This window comes from Primulina tabacum, chromosome 13 (assembly GCF_025594145.1).
Source record: "Primulina tabacum isolate GXHZ01 chromosome 13, ASM2559414v2, whole genome shotgun sequence".
Lineage (NCBI taxonomy): Eukaryota > Viridiplantae > Streptophyta > Magnoliopsida > Lamiales > Gesneriaceae > Primulina > Primulina tabacum.
This window is the reverse complement of record NC_134562.1, coordinates 23,005,274-23,025,488: the sequence shown is the minus strand read 5'-3', so window position 1 is coordinate 23,025,488 and position 20,215 is coordinate 23,005,274.

Here is a 20,215-nt window from a genome sequence, read left to right as displayed (position 1 = left end):
ATATTTTTTTTATGACTATTAACGGCGTACTTGTGCACGCTGTAGAAAGTTGTATTAACAGCGTACATATGCACGCTGCCAATAGTTTAACTATCAATAGCATACTCTGCACACCGTTATTAGACTAAACTGCAGCGTAAATCGCACGCCGCCAATAGTGTCAAACTTAAGACGGCTTTCAACTTTACAGCGTGCGTCGCAGCGTGCAATGCACGCTGCGGATACCTTTCCGCGGCGCATATTGCACGCTGCGGATACCTTTCCGCGGCGCATATTGCACGCTGCGGAAACCCATTTTTCTTGTAGTGAAGTACTTCAAACTCTTGTAATCTGTGAATATCTTGCACTTCTTCCTATAAAAATAGTGTCTCCAAATCTTCAGAGCAAATACTGCTGCTAGATCAAGGTCATGAGTCGGATAATTCTGCTCATGCACCTTCAATTGTCTGGATGCATAGGCTATCACTCTGTCATGCTGCATCAGAACTCTACCAAAACCAAGCTTCGATGCATCCGTGTATAGCACATACTCTCCTTGCCCTTATGGCATCGTAGAACAAACGTTGAAGTCAATGCTTGCTTCAGCTTCTTAAAGCTCTCCTGTCACTCTTATTCACAAATGAATTTGGCATTTTTCTTTGTCAAGGCAGTCTTGGGTACCACAATAGAAGAAAAGCCTTGAATAAACTTCCTGTAGTACCCAGCTAGATCTAAGAAACTGCGGACCTCTATCAAACTCTTAGGCACTGGCCAATCTCTGACTGGCTCAACCTTGCTGAGATCAACCTCGACTCCATCCCTATAAATAATGTGACCTTAGAACGACACTTTGTCGAGCCATAACTCACACTTGTTAAACTTGGCATTTAAATGTCTGTCTTTTAATGTCTGCAGTGTCGTTCTGAAGTGCCGACTTTGCTTTTCTATGCTCTTAGAGTAGATCAGTATATCAGCTATAAAGACTATGACGAACCGATCCAAATACGGCTGAAATACACGATTCATGAGATTCATAAAGATCGTTGGCGAGTTAGTCAACCCGAAAGGCATCACCAGAAATTCGTAGTGCCCATATCGAGTCCTAAAAGCTATCTTATGAATATCTGTCTCTCTCACTTTCAGCTGGTGATATCCTGAATGAAGATTTATCTTCAAAAACACTGATGCTCCCTGCAACTGATCAAATCGATCCTCGATTCTAGGAAGAGGATACTTATTCTTGACTGTGACTCTGTTCAGCTCCTATAATTGATGCAGAGACGAATATTGTCGTCCATTTTCTTCAAAAATGGTACGGTGCGCCCCATGGAGAGAAACTTGGGCTAATAAAACCCTTGCTAGCAGATCCTGAATCTGATCTTTCAACTCTTTCATCACTGTAGGTGCTAGACAGTAGGGTGCCTTTGAAATCGGCACTGTACCCGGCATCAACTTGATAGAGAAATCCACCTCTCGGTATTGTGGAATGCTAGAAACATTCTCAGGAAAGACTCTGGGAATAACTCTGGCGACTTCAACATCCTCTTGTCTCTTACCGACTGCCTCAGGTACTGACACAATGCTTGCCAGAAATGCTTGTCAACCCCTCTTCAAAAGTTTCCTCGCCCAAATATAGGAGATAATGTGCCGCTTGTTCCTTGCTGCCTCAAAAACAAAAGACTTCCCGATGGGTGGTCGAACAGACACTGACCTCCATCGGAAATCTATAGAAGCTCCATTCGAAGCTAGCCAATCCATGCCCACAATAATGTCAAACTCGGGCATCGTTAGCACAATTAAATATGCATGCACAACATTCTTCTGTAATCGAAGGTCCAAACTATTCACTATCTTCGAGGTAAAAATATGAAAACCAGAAGGAATCGATACTCTAAAGCCCAAAGTCATGTCCTTAGGTATAATTCCTAGTCGCTTTACAAATGTCTCGGATATAAATGAAAGTGTAGCTCCTAAATCTAGAAGTGCGTAGGTAGCTACACCTGAAACAAATATCCTTCATGCGATGGAAATACCATCAAAACTGTTCAAGCTTAATAAATTCAAGAAAATATAACAGTAATGACCCACAAGTCTCGAAACTTAATCTGATAAGTGCTTTAAAGTTTCGAATTACACAGACTGACCCTCATAATTTTGCATAATTTCATTTCTTTCCTTGAATTTCTCAAATTAATCGCAATTCTCCCATCAAAACTTTCGAGCAATTGCAAACAAGCCTTCATAAATATCAGTTTTTGTCATAAAGGCCATGAACTTTTCGGATTTCGCAACATAGTCCCTATATTCTCGGTTATTGCATTCTAGTAATAATTCTTAAATTACTTCAATTAAACTCTTTTACAAAATAAGGTTGACATATCAAGCCAAATTTTTCAAAAATTCAGTGTCATCCTTTAAATCCACATAATTAGAGCATGCAACCTAATTTTTTTCGAAGTTATCGATTCCGAAAATAACTCTATTGATTAATTTAACATTACATTCAAATCGGGAAATGTTAAAATGTTAAGCAAATAGGTTACGAGTGATCAATGTCATGTCTGGCCCCGCTTCTTCTTTCTCGGCATGCATCACATAAGCCATACTGGTAGTGAGTACTTTTTTCCTCGGGCAATCAGCAGGCTTGTGCCCCTCTTATTTGTAGATAAAGCACTTAAATGTTCCCCACATGCATTTACCATAGTGCAAATGGTTGCACTGTTTGCATGGTTGTCTCTCCTCCTGCTTCACGGCACCTATGTTCTGGGGGTTTCTGCTGCCCATGATTTCTAGGACGCCCTGTAAACTTCCACTTGTGGGGCTATGAACTCTGGTGAGCCTGATGCCTCTTCCTCTGCATATCTATCTCTATATCTTTCAAAGTCTGCTCTGCCTAAAAGGCACAAGCAGTGGCAACATCATAACTCGCCGGCCTCCTCAGCATAACATAACGGCGAATGGTAGGTCTGAGGCCATCCATGAAGTGCCTCAGCTTCTTTGCAACATCCCTAGCAATAACGGGCACAAAGTGACAGCCCTGGTAAAACTTCCAAATGAACTGCAACAGACGAGTCCCCCAATCGGAGACTCATGAACACCTTAGTAAGGATTCCTCTGACGTCTACAGTGAAGTACTTGCCGTAGAAGAGTTCTTTAAACTGATGCCATGTGAGAGTAGCTAGATTAACCCCGTGAGCTGCTCCTTCCCACCACAAAGACGCATCATACCGCAACATGTAGGTGGCACATATAACCCTGTTAGCATCCCCCATGTCAAGATATCGAATGTGTAATTCCAGGGACCTAATCCAACCCTCCGCCATAGTTGGGTCGGTAATGCCATTGAACTCCTTCAGATTTAGCCTCCCGAACTTCTCATAAACGTTTTGCTGAGGCGTAGGAGCCTTCTAGGCTTGCTACATCAGTCGAGCTATGCCCTCCAAAACTCGGGTGGCGGGGACGGGTGGTGGTGGTGGAAAACCTCTGCCCTCTCCAGGATTACCATCGTGCTTGTCAGTCCTAGGAGCTCGTCTGGGAGGCATATCTGAATGCAGTCCAAATTCTAAACGTAACCAACATGCAATTCAATCTAGCTTTTAAATTTTTAACATCAAAACATATAATTGTATCAACATGTACTAAAACACTTCAATCGTGTAAACATGCAGGCGATGACATTAAAAATATTTAAAGCATGTAATCTTACAGGGCTGAGGCTTGACGACTGAAATTCTGAAGCTGGCGGTGGCACAACCCTCTACAAGAAACCTTGCTCAGATACCAACTGAAACATCTACTACTGAAATACTACTGAATTCTTTTTAAAATTATATGCCTTGGCTGAAATATACATACATATAAGGTTGAATGTTTATTATGCATCGGTTGTCATGATTACGCACTTCTTTGCATGTAACTCACGTTTTCTTGCATTATTGTGTAAAGGGCTGCTGATTTTCATGCTAAGGGCTGTACACGTCGAGTAAAATGATGTCAAGATGCTGGAATCATGGTTTAGTTGGGATATATTGAAAGTCGTTCAGTACTAGGTGTTTGGTTGATCGGATTTGGCTAGATCGAGAGTTTTGGGCATGTAGCCTTGCATGGCTCGATCCCAGCTAAGGAGCCGTCCCTCTTGGGTACATGACAAGGCTAGGAGAGGGCTATGAGTGGCTGGTCATGGTCCATAGCCTGTAACAAACCGTAATTTTTAAACATACTTAAAATTTGTGAAAAAATAAAAATTTATGAAATATGTAATCGTATTTCGAAATGCAATACAAATAGTGCGCACTGTCCGAGCTAACTCGCTGGTCCCCACCTCTCACCTCCTCAAACCCATCCTCAACTACATCGATCAAGTCTATTGAGTCTAAAGACTCAACATTTATAAACTGGGAATAGTAAGTATCGTATAATAAAACCACATGCATTTTAAAGTAACACATACATAACTTAACTTTGAACATACTTACAAAATCATAGACGTGCCATCGATTTATAAACATTTTCATAAATGTAATTGCATCATACATACTTAAACATGCATATCATCATCATTTTACGTAGAGATATGTTTCAAAGCAAGTGGCCCATAACATAGTGCGCCTGATCAGACTAAACCATAGTACTGGGCTGGCAGGGATGTCAACTACCACATACATAAGATCCCCGGTTATACTTTACAAAATGGATTGGTCTATGGTCATACTTTAGCGTTTTCCAATCCTGATCAAAACCCGGTCATACTTTACCGGGGTGGAGAGTTCCCCGGACACATTCTTCGCCTTCCAAACCCGTTCATATTTGGTCAAAAGACAATTAGCATACCTCAAAAACATAAAATATTTTCTTTTGCAAGTCAAACATACTTACATAGCGTTGAGGGATTCGTTGGATCTCGCTTGGGCTATTGCTGCACATGCTAACACGTATTTCAAGTAACTCAAAATTTCATCACATTATCATAACCATCAAACTCACCACCGAAGTAAATAAATAACTTATGAATTTCTAGACCACTCGGGACTTTACCATGTTAAACATCATACTAAACCATGACGTCGAACCCCGAACCAAATCTTGATGTGTAGTATGAACATTTCCCAAGCAATGGAAAAAACCCGAACCCCGTTTAAATCGTGACTTAAAGATTCCCATTCAAGACTCGTAACAACTAGTCTAACCCTCATCAAACTTTGACACAACGACGTATTAATACCCAAATGAAGAAATAGCACCTAAACTTGAAGGTCTAAGGCCCCTGAACCAGCGCCTAGGCGCCTATAGGTTAGCGCCACCGCGCCTAGGCGCTACCCACTAGCGCTGTGGCACTCCCCTGCACGAACCAACAGTGCTCCAAATGTAGTGCTGCGGTGCTAACTCTGAGCGAACCAAACCCCAAAAATGTCATCTTCTACTCATTGGCTTCCCTATGAATTCTAATGTAACCAACCCCTTACCGACCCGAACAAAACACCAAAAATGTGTGACCACCATATGTGACATACCTAAACGTAGCAATGATCACCCAGCGATTCTAAACAAAGCTTACAACAAATAAAACTCAAGAAACAAGAAGAACATATTTTTTAAAAACGTCACAGATTGAGCAGTCACACAAAAATGATCATAACTCACTCGTTTATTATCAAAAAATTACGAATTTACTGTCAAATAGAATGTATCAAAGATTAATATGTTTATATGTTGAAAGTTGTTCCAAAAAGTCGACCGAAAATTCACAATACTCGAAATGACAATAGACTCGGTTTTGAGATCTAAAATTTTGATCCAAAATTGTTTCAAACATTTTTCTCAAACTTTTTGCACAACATACACGGATTTTGCATACAATACGCACCTACGACAAGATCGATGCAAAAATAAAAGAATATACATGCCTTTGCATCTAAACGCTCGAAGCGGGAGATGACCGGGGGAAGACGCTGCACGATTTCTTGCTAAAAACCAACAAGAGTTTGCTGGAAATTTTCGAAAGGGGAAGGGTGGCTGCTGGAGGATTTCAAGAACCCTAGATTTCTCAAAAATAAAATGAAACATAGTGTGTGTGTGAAGTGTGTGTAGCCGATGGTGTGTTTGGTGAGTCACGTGTGCGTGTGTAGGGAATTAATTAGGGGCTAAACATTCTTAGGTAAATAATTACTAATAAAAATAACTAATCTAATTATTTAACCTCACAAAAAGGTTTAATAAACTAATTTACAAGGTTTAAAATCCCCACTACTAAACTTAGTAATTTTTGGAAAAGCTTAAAAATCTCATAATCACCTAATAAATTAAATTAGGTCTTAAAATGCTTAAAATTTCAAAAATCAATTAAAATATCAATTTTCTTGACTTGAAATAAAATATCACATTTCAAGAATTGCCTAAATCGTCACCGGTCTCTTTTACCGATTTCGCATCGATTATTCACCTGAAACATAAAACTCAAGAAAATATTTTAACGTGCATCACAATAAACATGTAACAATTTAAAATAATGCAAATCGTAAATCATGCATGGTTAAAAATCATTTTAAAAATTAAATAAATATTTTTAACCATTTAATAAATGCAAGGGTTTATGTGTAGTGATTTTGGGCTCTACAATTCCTCCCCCAATTAAATAAATTTTTTTCTCAAAATTAAATCTTACCAAACAACTCTGGATAGCGACTTCTCATATCAGCTTCAGCCTCCTAAGTGGCCTCCTTCACTAATTGATTCATCCACTGGACTTTGACCAACCTGGTCACTTTGTTCCGGAGTCTCCACTCCTATCTATCTAGAAATTGGACCGGTCTATCCGCATATGACAGATACATTGTGTACTCCTCTCCTGTCTGGAGCAAGCTGCAATGGCTCATAGCTCAAAACATGCGAAGGATTTGCCATATACTTCCTCAGCATCGAAACATAGAATACATTGTGTACTCTAGCTAGGTTCGGTAGTAGAGCTACACGATAATCCAGTGTCCCAACCCTGTCAAGAATTTCAAATGGTCCGATAAATTTCGGACTCAGTTTCTCTCTCCTTCCCGAACCTCATAACACCCTTCATGGGTGCTATCTTCACGAATACATGATCTCCTATGAAAAATTCGAGATCCCTTGTTCTCTTGTCAGCATAACTCTTTTGGCGACTCTGGGCGGTCTTCATCCTGTCTCGGATCTTGACCACCACATCTGAAGTCTGTTAAACAATATCTAGACCAAGTTTTGATCTCTTACCGACTTTATCCCAATGAATCGGCGATCTACACTTCCTTCCATACAGTGCTTCGTAGGGAGCCACACCTATGGATGATTGAAACTGTTGTTGTTGATAAACTACACTAGAGGTAGCTTCGATTCCCAATTCCCATGGAAATTGATCACACAAGCTCGCAAAAAATCTTCCAATATCTTAGTCACTCTCTCAGACTGGCCATCTATCTGAGGGTGAATTGTAGTACTGAATAGCAACTTCGTACCCATAGCTGAATGAAAAATCTTCCAAAAGCACGATGTGAACCTCAGGTCTCTATCAGACACAATAGAAACTGGGATCCTGTGAAATCAAACTATCTCCCGGATATAGAGCTCTGCATAATGAGTCATGGAGAAAGTCATCTTCACCGGTAAGAAGTGTGCTGATTTAGTAAGTCGATCCACTATAACTCATATGGCATTAGATCCTCTTACTGACCTTGGCAATCCAACAATGAAATCCATGCTGATATTTTCTCATTTCCACTCGAGAATAAGGAGTGGCTTAAACATACCTGCAGGTCTCTGATGCTCTACTTTCACTTGTAGGTAAGTGAGACACTCGGATACAAATCGACGAATGTCCCGCTTCATCCCTGGACACCAATAGAATATATGTAACTCCTTGTACATTTTAGTACCTCCTCGATGGATGGAATACGGAGATGTATTTGCTTCTGTCAAAATATCCTCTCTAATCGAATAAACATTAGGTACCTACATCCTTCCTCTGTACCTCACAATATCATCTAACACTGCATAGAGTACACTGCCCTTGGCTTCATCCTTTAGTCTCCATTTCTGTAACTATTCATCCGAAGGCTGACCTCTACGGATTCGGTCTAGCAATGAAGACTGGACTGTCAGATTAGACAACTTGGGAGCTCTGCCCTTAGGATAAACTTCTAAGGCAAACATCTGAAATCTCTGCCTGAAGAGATCTATGTGCTGACAGTTGTGCTACGACTGCTACTTTCTTGCTCTAAGCATCTGCCACAACATTAGCTTTCCCGGCATGGTAGCTAATTTCACAATAGTATTCTTTTACTAACTCCAACCACCATCTTTGTCTCATATTCAGTTCCTTCTGCGTGAAGAAGTACTTGAGACTCTTGTGATGAGTGAATATCTGACACTTCTCGCCGTACAAATAATGTCTCCATATCTTCAACACAAAGACAACGGCAGCTAACTCGAGATCATGAGTCAGGTAGTTATTTGTTAGAGTAGGTGCTCGTCGAGCCAAGTGTTGGCTGAGGGTTCATGTTGAAACTCTATGTATAAACAATCTTTATTTTAATAATATTTGAAATTATTGTTTTGACACATCTTTATCTGTATACCCATGCTAGTTGCATAGATAAAGTCATTGAATATACAAATAGTAGAAATAATATGAGATGCTCATTTGATGAGTATCATGAAACTCATATTTGCAATACCGTATATTCTAAACAGTTCCTAGTAGATTCAGCCGCCGCTAAGAAGGATATAGGCCGCTCGAGTTTGAGACTAGTATCTGCGATGTGAGTACCGTGTTCCATTGGTAGGGGATATTGTGATATCCGAACATGCAGATAGGTGCTCTTTGTAGAGTGCACTGAACAACCCTTCATAAAGGACTTTCCAAGTAGTTCTCACTTATCGAGTGGAAACGTCCTAGTTTATGGTTGTACACCATTAGTCCTTATGACCCGGAACAACATTGAGACTCTATATGCTACCATTGCACTTTGACTTGTTTACCGACTCATATGGGGTCATCAGGTGGCAAGGTTGGGTGATTTGTCGAAACATATAGGAGTCGATGCATTGTATTCGGGGATTCACCGCTTACCTTCGGGTATGGATATCCTATGTGTATGTAGTTTGAAATCTCTGATCAGAGTATTGTGGTAATTAAGAAAGGGGTTTCTTAGATTACACCATCGATGCAACTACGACATGACACATATTATCGATTCTTTGACAGCTCTCGATATACCAATAGTTGTCGAATCGGTCGGGATATATGAGATGAAGGGACCGTACTGTACACTAACCATAATATAATGGTTCTTGCAGGCACTATCATTTGATACCTAGGGAATCATGTAAGCGATGCTGCTAGGCTTTTAACATGATTGGTTGGGTATTATCAGACTTGAGTTCTGACGTTCTTATTATCAAGGAGTTGATGATTAAGAATGGAGCAATTGACGTATACTCATATAAGGACATGTTTAGTCCCGAATCACATTAAGATGTGAACCAACGGCTAGTTGTATCAATGAACCATTGAGAGCCACACAAGTGCTAACATTTCTAAATCCCGTTGAGAAGTAAAAATAGTTCAATTTGTTGAAAGGCTTTTAAAGGAGCTTATAAAGGAGTTTATTAGCGCAAGAAAAATTAGAAGTATGACTTCTATAAGGGGAATGTGACTTTTAATTTGAGGAAGTGTTCCTAAATTAAAAGTTGGCCAAACAAATAATGTATTTGAAAATTGTGATTTTCATAAACATTATTATGGACTAAATTAAATTAATTCAAGTGTTGAATTAATTAAATACTAGTATACCTAGTAGAGTCCAAATAATTAAATTAATTCAAGTGTTGAATTAATTAAACAACATTGTGCCTTGTAGAGCCCAAATAGAAATAATTATTAAACTAGTGGGCTTGAATAAAATCAAGTAAAATTTAAATGGTCTCGAATGTGTTTGACACATTTAAATAAAATTACATGGGCCTTGTAATTGTTACAAGCCCAAGTAAAAAGCATGCAAGGGAGGTGAAGGGTTGGAGGCAACTTTTTCATTAAATAATGCATGGCATGCTCATGCACTTTATCACTCTTTCAAGCACCAAGAAAAATGTCCCCCCTTCTCTCCTTAAGCTACCTTGGCCGAAATTTTCATAGGATTTTCTTCAATTTTTGCTTCTTCAATTTGTTGAGGAAATCTTAGTTTTCTCAAAGAAAAATTCCTTACATTTTCTAGTGCAAGTATAAGATGGATCTTCTTTGTTTGTGGTGGGCTTAATTTTTGAGCAAGGTGTGCCCTTGGAAGCTTGAAGATTTGTCTTGCCATTGAAGAGTTTAGTTGTTTGACAACTAAGTTGGAGCCATCATCAATCTTTTAAGATTGAAAAGTAATTTTCTAAAACATTCTATGAATGTCATTTTTGTGTTTTATTGTATTTGCTACACACTATAGTTTAGGGTGCTCGTTTTTCTTGCTAGAAAATAATTTTTGAAACTTTCGTTGCGCAAGTGGGCACCTTAATTGATCCCTTTTCAAGTTGTATCATGAGCTATGGTTACTATTTTGTGTAGCATATACATGATATTATATTGAGGTCAATTTCTAACTGCATGAGACAATCAAAACAACAAATCGAAGGCCGGATTTTGGGGACAATTCTGCCCGAAACGGCTTCAATTTTAAAAAAAAATAAAATAAAATTTTGTGTGCAAGTTAACCGGAATCCGACGACTGCGATGACGACTAGGGTTTTCAAAAGTGTTTTGGATTTTCAAAGTGTCATGGGCCTTGAAATTGTTGGATCACTAGATGGCTAACACAATTGTGAATTTAAATGGGCCAAAATAATTTTTGGTGAAAAAATGTCTTATTGGGCCCTTAATTTTTAATTTACAAAAGTTGTACATATTTTCTCATAAAATAAATCATTGAAGTTGGACTTTAATTATTTATAGTAAATTGTGATATATAAGAAATTCGGTTATAAATAAATTAATTACAAAGTAAACAAAGGAGTTTGTTTACTTTGTTGATTTAGTTTATAATCGTGGCGGTTAGTGATTAGATCAAGATATATAATATTGGATCAATTGATTATTGTGATAATTAATTGATGATGTATGATATGTGATATTATGCATGAAGGATAGTCAAAAGCCCAAGCCCAATTTGCTAGGTGTATGCTAGGATATTTTGTGTTGAATGATTGTAATAATTATCAATTTATAAGTGGGCTTGGTTTATGGCTCGTTCCCACTCCATGAGATGTATCCCTATTTGCTATGGATATTTATTTGTAAATATTAGTATAGTAGAAGATCAAGGCCTTGATGATTATGAAGATCGAAGATATGTAAATATTGGAATCTTATGTAAAAGTTGCATTTGCATCCCATGCATTTCCTAGAATTGGACCTAGGCTCGTGCTTAGCTTACACGGGCCATTAGTTTTAGGGAGATTGATCATCCTTGTTTAGTTTACTGTTTATAATAGAAACATGATATATTATAAATAAATAGTACGTGCGTTGTTATTATGATAATAACAAAGTTGCATGAATCCGGCAAACATACGATCAAACATGGCGAGATTTTAAATAAAATTAATGATGAGACCTTTCAAAATTAAAAACCCTCATTTTGAATAAGATTCAAAATTAATATCAAGCCCGAAAAGGGGAATTATAAAGGTGTTTATAATTTCTATGTCTTCCATCGACAATGTGTGCATGATGAACGCTACCCGTGTTCGGGGCTCGGCTCATATTATTGGGGGGCCCTGGACACCGGGAAGTTGTGACATCTATTGACATGGTGATGTGAACTAGAGGAACTCCCATGATTTTGGCTCATATTATTGAGGGAACTCATGGCAACCGTCCATTAAGGTTCAACATCGATGGGTAAGGCTTGACACGTAAAGATGAACGGCGTCATATTATTGGGTCCTAATCAAACGTGAGACAAAATTTTACGTAAAGGGTTGCATGGCGATACAATTGGAAACTACCTTTTAGGAATTAAGATTGGCTGATATTATTTGAGATCATAATTTGCTAATTGGACCTTACGTACCTACTGAGGAAAGAGTTTCCCGTTTTCACTAGAAGGTAGTGAAAAATGTCAAAACAGTGGGAGCGAAAATTTATTAAGTAAAAGTCCATACTTTATATCTTACTAAATATTTTAAAATAGTCATGAACATTTATTTGTTTTACTTTTCAGTACAATTTTTGACAATGCCTTCGATTCGCAATCCGCTATCTTCAATACTCGACAAAGACGTATTAACCGGACCTAATTACCTCAATTGGCTAAGAAATCTGAAAATCGTCTTGAATTCGGAAAGGATAGCATATACACTTACTGAGTCGCCCCCTGTTGAGGCTCCGACTAGCTGCACTCTTGAGGAATTGCAGACTTACGAGGATTGGTGTGACCATGACTTGCGAGCTAAGTGTTATATGCAGGCTTCTATGAATGATGAGCTGCAGAGGCGTTTTGAGGATGCAAAGAGTGCTGCTGACATTCATTTGCATCTCAAGGAGCTCTTTGGTGAGTAAACACGGCCTCTTAGGCATGCTACCATCAAGGAGCTGATCACTTTACGCATGCGAGATGGGGCCTCGGTCCATGAGCATGGCATAAAGTCTATTGGGCTTGTGGACAAGCTCGTTGGCATGGATCTTACGTATCCTTCGGAGTTGACCACCAACGTGTTGCTCTTGTCGCTGCCTAGCTCATTTGATCCTTTTGTGGTAAATTTCAACAAGAACAAGCTAGAGCATACCCTTGAGGAGTTGGTGAATATGCTTGTTACGTTTGAAGCCACGATCAAGAAAGAGAATTCGGTTCTTTATGTGGGCTCTTCATCTGGCACGAAGACCGGTCCACCTGTGAAGGGAAATAAGCGTTCTTTCCAACGTCCCAAGAAGAACGTGCTCTTGAAGAGGCAATCTCTGAGTCCCGCTGTGGCAGCCATACCAGTGAAGGCTGACAAGACTGCTGATATTTGTCATCACTGCAAGCCTGGAAATTGGAGGCGTAACTGCAGAGAATATCTTGCCCAGAAGAGTTCTGGAAACGATATGTTCTATATTGAAGTAAACATTTCAATTAACTCTAATTCTTGGGTATTGGATACCGGATGTAGCTCACATCTCTTTAATGATTTGCAGGTGATGGGAAGAAGTAGGAGACTAAGGGAAGGTGAGACCTTCTTGAGGATGGGCAATGGGGCAAGAGTTGCTGCCAAGGCTATTGGAGATGTTTACTTGCTTTTGAACAATGATTTTAAGTCAATTTTAAGAGATGTTTTGTTTGTACCAGATTTGGTTAAAAACATTGTTTCCATTTCTATGCTTGATAAAGATGGATATTCTTGTTTATTTAGCAAAGGTGTTTGCAACAGTTACAAGAATGAATGTTTAATTGGTACTGGAGATGTAACGCCCCGAAAACTTAAAGGTCCATGCGAACCACATGCACGCAAGTTATTAAATTCCTTTGTATTTTTAATTAAAAGTTTTGATGGCATTAATTAAGTATGTTTTGCATATTGACATGTTTATAATATATTTTTCGATATGGTTGCATTAAAATGTATTTTTAAAGGTTATTCGAGTTGCGATCGAAGAACGGAGACCGAAGGACTAAAAAACGTAAAATGTTTTTATTAAATAAATTTTTTTAATTATTTAAAATATGGGTGATGCTTTTTATTTTTTTTTTTGAAAAATATGGGATTTTGAGGTGATTTTATACGCCGAGATGTAAATTTTATCGGTGTTAGTTTTTCAACAAAAATACGAACGTTTTTGCAACCCGGCTAATAAATTTACAAACTTTATTAAACAAAATTATTTTTAAAATTTTAATCAAATTATAATTAAGCATTAATGGGCCTAATTTGTATGCTTAATGTGCCTAATATTAATTAAGGATTTATTAACTATATAATATGTTAAATCACCCCAAACCCTCCCATAAGCACGCGGTCACTTTTTCAGATTTTTGGCACACCAAAACTCCTCATACACGATACACACACATCAAAATTGTAGAGGAAAAAGTTTGAAGGCTTCAAGGAACTTCTAGCAAAGGTGGTCGTCCCCGTTCTTCGCAATCGTCAACGATTTTCCGTGCGTTAAATACGCAAAGGCACGCCAAATTCTCCCCTTCAAACATATATCACACCATATTAACTATCTAAGCATATTTAGAATGAAAACATGGCACACAATTGTTATTTTCGTAACTATGCATGAACATGTGTTAAACTCTTGTGTTTTGGTTCAAAAATCATGTTTTATGATGTTCAAGGGGTTGCCATGGTTAGGGTATGGATTAAGCATGTTTTTACACGAGTTAGGGTCCAAATAACACAACTAAAATGTTGCAAAATCGGACAACAGAAGCTGGAAACCATAAGTGGTTGCTTGGTGTCATAGGGCTCGGTTAAGGGGGAGACTTGGTGCAAGGCTTGGCTTGGCCGGACCAGGGCTGGGCTAGGGTAGTTCCTGGGTCAAGGGAAGAGTCCTAGCCACGCTAGGACTCGAGTCAAGAGGGCTGTGGAGGAGTCCTAGCAAGCTAGGACTCCAACCCGTGAGTTTCAAGGAAGATTAGCGCTGGTGTGCAGCAGGTTGTGCAGGGTGTTGTCGCTCGGACAGGGGCTTTGGGCTAGGCTAGGGTAGATCCTTAGGGTCCTAAGAAGGTTCCGGAGGAGCTGGTTCATGGGCTGGCTCGTTGGGTAAGGGGCTAAGTAAGAAAACAAGAGTGTTAGTGCTTGTGGGTTTCTCGGCCATGCTTGTGCAGAAGTGGGGGGCTTCGGTTTTCAAGCTTGGGGCTGAGTCCAATGGTTCTAAGGGTCCAGGAGGGTTCCTAGAGGGGCTGGTCATGAGTTGGTGCAGGGTGGCTCGAGCCAAAGACAAAAAATGTGAGGGAAACTCTTGGCAGCAAGTTGCGTGCAGGCTCCTGCTGTGTTCATGGGCTTCACTGCTTGCGTCCAGGGGCTTGGGTTGGTCTGGGCTTGAACTAGACGTGGTCCAGGAAAGGTTAGGGTTATGAGGGGTCAAGTGGTTAAGGGCTGGAGGTGTCCTAGTTGGCTAGGAGTCTTGGTGAATGGAAGGAACCCTACGCACACACATACATACAATTGGTCTACTGTCCAGCGGGGTTTTGAGCAAGCCAGGGGCTAGGTCCAAGGACCGGGCTTGGTTATTAGGTTCACTAGATTGGTTGGCTAGGTTTTGGCTCAAAATGGCTCGGGCGTGGCCGGAGTATTTTGGGAGATGGCTCGGTATGTTCGATAAGGTGTCAAAAACAAAAATTAAAGAAGGAAAATTGAATCCATGAGCCAACGGGTGTGGTTCATGACTTGGAATGGTAGAAAAAAATAATAAAAATGCTATCTTTAAGGTTTGGGATCAAAATAACGAGTTTCGGATTTATGCGGGATTTTATCGCCGCACGATACGTTAATTAACGAATTAATTGAAACGACTAGTTTTAAGCTTTATAAAATTATAAAAAATTATATCTAAGCTCAAATAATTATTAAAAGTCTAATTTTTAATTTGAGAATTTTATATTAAGGTTTGGTTTAATTCGGGATTAAAACGCAGTAACATGCTATATTTAAAGAATAAATTAAAAGTCCTAGATTTAAGATAAATAAAAATATGGGAAAATTAATGTAGGCATAAATAATTATTTGGGACATGTTAGAGTCAATGGAATTAAGAAAAGGTCAAAAACGTGAAATTTTACGTCCATGGGTAAAACGGTCATTTTACACCTAGAAATTAGTAAACGTCATGGCAGTGTCCTAAATGCTGTTTTATATGCTAATATGATTATTTTCAATGGTAATGGATGTTTATGAAATTTTATATGTTAAAGTACGATTTTTAAATGTCTATGATTTTTATGATTTAAATATGGGCATTTAAAAGACATGTTGCATGCTTAGTTTCAAAATAAAACAATATTATTATGCATGTTTTTATTAAGTGATGGAAATAAGACATGTTGAAGGACGTGAAGGGATTGTGACTAAATACGTAATATGTTGGAAATATCGTGAGGGTTATGGTCCCAGTGGGAGCTCGACGATCGTGTTTCCTTGGATACGGATACGAATACGAATATGTTAATACATTGTCCAAGACCCAGTTACCGGTGAGAGTGTCGCTGGTGTCCCCTCCGCCCTGTACTGTGGTTTTTTCTAGATGGATCCATGGCCCAATACGATTAAGAATACGAGTCACAATCACGATCTGAATTCAACAAACACGAATATGAATATGAATATGTTGATATGAATATGAATACGAATATGAATATATTTATGTTTATATGAAAACGTATATGAAAATGTTTTTGCATAAGATTATGAAAACGTTTTTATTTAAAGTTTTATGCATCATGAAAATGTTTACGAAAATGTTATGTTTTAAGTTTATGAATCTTCATGAAAACGATATTTTAAAGTACAAGTATTTTTCATTGTCGTATATGTTCTGTATATGTAGTACTTGTTATCAAGAATATAATGTGTTGAGTCTTTATACTCACTAGGTGTGATTGAAGCAGGTGATTATGATAATAATTTTAATGGAGGTCTTGATGGTTGATCTGATTGGACTGAAGGTACACGTAACCCGAGGACCGACACTAGTTTTCCGCGCTAGTTTATGATTTATGATTATGATTTATGTCAAGATATTTTTACGACAATCTATTTATGAGTTGTTTTTGAGAGGTTATAGTATGAGCTATACTTTTCAAATAATGTTTTTAGATTTGGTAAAATGTTAGACGATTTGTTACTTTAAACTATTTTCTCTGGATTTTTAAATGATAAGTTGGTTGTTTTTAAAATGAGGCAAGGTATTTTCAAAGTATTTATATATATATGTAAGAGGGGAAAAAAAATTTTCTAGCACGTTTTAAGCAAAACTAATAAGCAGAATATACATAATCCAAAATATACATATATATAAATACTTTAAAATACCTTGACACCATTTTTAAAATAAAACAATTAACTGACCTTTAAAAATCGAAAGGAGAATAGTTTGAATCATAAAATTGTTCAATGTTTTACCAAACCCAAAAAACATTATTTGAAAAGTATAGCTCATACTATAACCTCTCAAAAACATCTCATACTAGTGCGGAAAACTAGGGTCGGTCCTCGGATTATGTGCACCTTCAGTCCAGCAAAGTCAACCATCAAGACCTTCATAAACATTATTATCATAATCACCTGCATCAAACACACCTAGTGAGTCTAAAGACTCAACGCATCATTTTCTTGATAATGAATAATACGTATAAAACCACAAGCAATAGTAAAAATACTTATACGTAAAAATAACGTTTTCATGTCAAGCATAACTTCAAACATAAACATTGAAGGATCGTTTGCTGAGCATCTTTAGGATGCTTCAAACAAAATATGCTCCAATGAGCTGCAATAGCTCGTGTTGTAATAATATTAACACTGATGAATTAAATCGAGTTTGGTTAAAAACCAAGCGGAAGAAAATCGAATTAATCCTTCGTGAAAAAGACTGTTATATTATAAAACATTTTATCTTATGTAAACTGAATAACTGAAAAAGAGTAGATTAGTTTTTGCATTCATCAGTTCAATTATGGATACAACTGAACTGACGGATACTCTAACTGATCCAAACAGTTTGAAAACAATAGCTAAACAGTTAAATACACAAGAGATGTTTATGGATGTTCAGAGACTTCAACTGCTCCTACGTCACCCCTTCTATCGCCTTGGGTAGGATCCACTAGAAGACTTTGATTTATACAACACCTTGTACAAACCCACTCAACTAGAACTTACACCACTGCCTAAACTGAACTCCTAGACTAGACTGAAGGAAGCACCTTCCAGTCAACACTTCTTTAATGTCTATGTTAGCTAGACTACATACACAAGTTTAACGTCTTTGTGCAAGACTGTATTTGAATGAATGAGAATGTTTGTGTGTGAGAACTGAACAAGGATGTTCTCACACACTGAGGGAGATAAGCTTCTAATCTAAGCTGATATAATTCTGAAGAGTTCCCTCTGGGCTGATTGCTTCTGAAAGCTGTTGTGCAATGAGCATGCCCTTTCTTTTCTCTCGTATATGCTTAAAAGCTTCTTTTTGCTCACTCTTATTCTTGTTGTTGTTGTTGAGTCTTCATTGATCTTCTCTTTATATAGGCGGGAAAACTGATCGTACAGTGAGACTCATTAGTTGTATCCATTGCATCTTGAATTCGTTTTTTGAACTTTGTGTCTCGACTTTTCGACTGCCCTTCTGAAACGTTTTGTCTTTTATGATCTGATGCAATGTCCATTATTGTCCTTTGACTGGACAATGGCTTTGTACCTTCACATACAGTTGGATTCCACTTGAAAGAGTTTTGTCTTCATCCATAACTGAAAGATTCTGACTGATACTTCGAACTGGTCAGAGGAACTGATCTTTCAGTTGGGCTGGTGAAATCAGTCGATTCGTCAGTTGAACTGATTTCACTCTTGTTCAATTGGACTGATCAGCTGGGTTTCTTCATCAGTTGAACACTCCTTCGGCTGGCCAGGCTTCTAAAGTTCTCTTGCTGAACCACCTATCAACTGGACACTCTGCTAGACTGCTCAATTGACGTAATCAGTTAGACTGATTCATTTTGTGCTATCAGTTGGGTCTTCAGTTTACGATGTAAACATCTCGTGAGTGATCCTAGATGCTGCACACTAAAGTAGATTATTAGTAACACAATTAACAAGTTTTGTTATCATCAAAATCAAGATTGCGAACTTGAAAAGTTCCAACAATGTCTCCCTTTTTGATGATTACAAAACCTGAGCAGTTAAGCGCAATATATTCAGTTCAAGGGTTAGTATAGTAAAAAAAAGAAAGAAAACTCCCCCTTTATAACTGAATTTAAGGAAATTTTGAAAGAAAACAAAAACTCCCTCTTCAAAACTGAATTAAAAAACAAAATCTTATGAGAGATGGACAGAATTAAGAAACTACCTTTCAGTTGATGAAAAGGAAAGAATTTTTCTCAACAACTGAATTTAAAAAAAAATGATTGACAATACTTTTAGTTTGAGAGAAAAACGAAAAGCTCCCCCTCAAAAACTGAATAAAATCCGTATCTGAAAGATATTTATATAGTCATTCATTCATAGATTATAGTCATTCAAGCAATGTAGACAAGAAATTTGGAAATATCCATTCAGTCACAATAAAACGCAGCTGAACAAATATGACGTTTATTCAAATAAATTTCCTTGTATTTACATCTGAGTACATACATCAGTTGAACAAGAAAAATTACTACAACAGTAGCATATATTAAACAACATCAGATATCAGTTGGTCTATGCGACAGAACTGGATATACAATCAACTGGTTGAATGACTGCTTGAACAGCTGCATCGATTGTGAGTTCATTTGGCTAGAGAAACGAGTTAAACTGCTTGAACTTGACTTCTTCGCAGACTAACTGGTCAAGCAGACTCTGACTAGGCTCAACTGGAATGCAGCTGGTGATTTAATCAACCAACTTCCCAGCATGGATGAGTTTCGTCTAAGGCAACTGAAAACTTGTTCAAAGAGCAATTTAGCTGTGCATTTTTGCAGATGATTCTCAGTCCCCTACAAGCTGATTAAAACCCCTAAGAGTCTAAAGAAGTGGCTATATAGTTGCAGAGCCAATCTTCTCAACTCTTTACCAAAGAGAGACATATAAATATTTTCAAATAGTTTTAAAAAGAGTATGAAATACTTTTAAATAGCTTTTAACACTATTTATAAAGTAAAGTTTTAAAACACAGTTTTCTTCAAATGTTCTTCTTATATCAACCTGCTCTGATACCAATTGAATGATCGTTTGCTGAGCATCTTTAGGATGCTTCAAATAAAATATTCTCCAATGAGCTGCAATAGCTCGTGTTCTAAGAATATTAACACCAATTCATTAAATCGAGTTTGGTTAAAAACCGAAGAAACTCGAAGTACTCCTTCGTGAAGAAGACTGTTATATTAGAAAATATTTTATCTTATGTAAACTGAATAACCGAAAAATGGAAGATTAGTTTTTGCATTAATCAGTTCAGTTATGGAGACAACTGAACTGACGGATACTCTAACTGATCCAAACAGTTTGAAAACAATAGTTAAACAGTTAAATACACATGATATATTTATGGATATTC